Here is a 2,977-nt window from a genome sequence, read left to right as displayed (position 1 = left end):
TTTTACCTCCCAAGTTTTGTCTTTAATAATAAATATTTCTCTTAAAATTATGAGAAATAATTTCTACTCTAGAAAATAATTCTGAGTTTGGGGAAGAAAAGAAAGGAAATGCTTTAAAACAGTAGCCTTTCTGCATTTCCCTACCATTCTATAACTCACACTGTCATCAATATCTTAGCTCTACTGTCTTTGGACCCTGCAATAGGTTGAAAAATTCATCATTGGTGCTTTAACACTTGGAGAAAAAAAAAAGTGGTTTTGTGCAACCATACCTGGAATTCCAGTTTACCATTAAAAACATGCAGAGTGAAGAAGACCTTCTTCTGATTCCTGTACACAAGGAACTCTACACAAGTTCTTTACATTTTGGCAAATTTGTCCATATAAAATAGACTACTTGGATTATAAATTTTCTCCTGGCTGGTACTGTGGCTCTGTAGCAGTGAAGTAGTCTTCCAAGAAGGCCTGAATATATTCAAATGTTGATCTTTCATCAGGGTCCTTCTTCCAGCAAAGGTTCATCAATTCAAGCAGTGACTCTGGGCAGCCCTGAGGGCAGGGGATTCTGTATCCCCACTCCACCTGCTCCAGCACCTCGTGGTTGACCATACCTGGATATGGTACTCTCCCCTTTGTGACAAGCTCTGTCTGTAGAATTCCACATGACCATACATCAAACTTTATTGTAGATCGACCATAAAGTACCGCCTCAGGAGCTGTCCATTTGATTGGAAATTTTTCACCTTGTCTTGCAGAGTATTCATTGTCTCTAATTAATCTTGCTAAACCAAAATCTGCTATTTTGCACATAAGATTTTCTCCTGTAAGAATATTAGCAGCCCGAAGATCTCGGTGGATGTAGTTCATTCTTTCAATATATGCCGTACCATTGGCAATCTGAGCAGCCATATCAACCAGCTGTGGAAGATTCAAATATTTTCCATCTCCTTCCTTAAGCAAATCTAATAAGCTCCCTTTGGACATAAATTCAGTGACAATGTAAATTGGCTCTTCAGAAACAACAGCATAGAGTGGAACAAGTTTGTCATGTCTTAGTTTTTTCATTATCTGCGCTTCTTGAAGAAAACTTCTGGCATCATTGTGCCTGGTTTTAGTCTTTTGATTGCTAGTTTTGTGGTTCCATTCCATGTTCCCATCCACACTTCACCGAAGCACCCTTGTCCTAGTTTAACCTCTAGTTGCAAAGACTCCCAGGGAATTTACCAAGCATCTTTTGCTAGACCTTGAGTCTGGGGTTTCACAGTTGGGCACACAGTTGTTAACTTGCGGCATAAACCATCAGCATGTTCTGTGTAGTGTTTCACCAATTTCTGCAGCATTTCAAATTGTGCTCTGGTTATGATACAGTATCCACCGCTGTCAGGTTTCCTAATTTTGTAGTGTTTCCCATTGTCGCCCCTTACCTCATCCCAGTCAGGAATACAGAGGGAGTAAGCGCCTTTAGTAGTTTCACTTTCTCTTACTAAGAATATGCCTCGTTGATTCCCAGGATTCAGAAGTAATCGTTCAGCATCTTTTCTCCCCATTTTGCCAAAATACCATTCTTCTGCCTGAATGGAATCGGCAGGCACCACGTAAGTGCTAGAGATGTAGCCATTCTTTCCTGTTGCGATCAATCTCTCTTCCCACCAGTCTCCTGTTAATGATTTGAAATCTTCTATCCTTCTTAATGAAAGGTCTTCTGTGGTTCTAGCTTCATAAGCACATAAGGCCACAAATATAGTAACACCACCTGTGAAAACAGCAGGATAAGAACCGGGCACCACTGAGAAGGAGGAAGACGCGCCCCCAAAGGGAGTCACCCCTGAGGACCCCCAAATGGTGTTAGAGAGAGGCTGCTGAAGTTCCCCGACGTGCCCCTCCCTGAGGAGGACCGGGCCACCGCAGTGTGCTCTGCTCCTTAATGCTCCTTAACGCCGGTACCGGCAGGCTCCGGAGTGTTTCCAGTTCTGTATTTAATGGCTGGACTTTTGTCTTCCTTACTTTTAATGCATTCCATTATCAAATCTTTCGTGGTCATTTTGATTGTGAGGAACAGTCAGCAGTGGCACGGTGCCAGATCCACCGAATAAGAACACACGGTGGTTTTGTCCCTGCCTTCCACGGGATGGCATTTAGCAGCAACATTCACTGTATTTTTGATCACACCTGCTCTCCGGCCGCGCTCACCGGAGTGGCAGTGGCCACAGCTCCGGCTGACTGGAAGCGCCGCTGGCTGAGGTGACCCGCTCTGGGGCGGGCGGGCGCCGCCTTTTGTGGGTGTCCCCGATCTGGTCGGTCCTGCTGAAGTCCCAGGCTTGTCTTCTGTCTCATTTGTTCTTCGTCAAAATCTCCGTTCAGAAATCAGGCCCCACTCCCTTCCTTAGGAGCCCTCTGCTGCCCTGACTGGCGTAGCCTGGGGATTTATACCTGGTGTTTCCTGTCTCTGGAAGAGTTACCTTTCTCTCCTCTTCAGCCACACATCAAAATATGTTCTTAGGGCCAGGGATTTAGCTCAGTGGTTCCACCGCCTGCCTCAAAAGAGCAAGCCCCCCCCCAAAAAACAACAAAAAACTGTTCTTAATATTTTCATAGCATTTAAACTGTGATTTACTGGAAATTTTGCCATAGGTATCCACTCTATCATATTATCAAAAGCAGTTTCCCAGGGCCGGGGATTTAGTTCAGTGGTTCCAGTGTCTGCCTCACAAGTGCAAGGTCCTGAATTCAATTCCCGGTACCAAAAAAAAAAAAAAGAAGTAGATTCCCCACTCTGAACATTCCTCAGCCTTAATATAACAACTAGCATGACCAGTTTGATTCTCCCCAGAATTACTTAAAGGAAAAGACAGTGACCCCTTTATCTTTGAATTCCAGTGCCAACCCAAAGTAGCAACTCAAAGTTGGTTTCATGACTGGAATAATATATTCTTAAAACTAGTAATGCAATAATGGGAGATTTCCCCTACGTCAAAGA

General features: G+C 43.9%; 1 pseudogene; it reads right to left on the bottom strand.

The window, feature by feature from the left end:
• Positions 1–402: 402 nt before the first annotated feature.
• On the bottom strand, positions 403–2,020 carry LOC101716379 (tyrosine-protein kinase Yes pseudogene; annotated as a pseudogene).
• Positions 2,021–2,977: the final 957 nt, after the last annotated feature.

This window comes from Heterocephalus glaber, unplaced genomic scaffold, assembly GCF_053883595.1.
Source record: "Heterocephalus glaber isolate CG9 unplaced genomic scaffold, H.glaber_assembly_v1.0 deba00001724, whole genome shotgun sequence".
NCBI classification, from domain to species: domain Eukaryota; kingdom Metazoa; phylum Chordata; class Mammalia; order Rodentia; family Bathyergidae; genus Heterocephalus; species Heterocephalus glaber.
The sequence above is the reverse complement of the archived record's forward strand: the minus strand, read 5'-3'. Positions and strand labels throughout refer to the sequence as shown.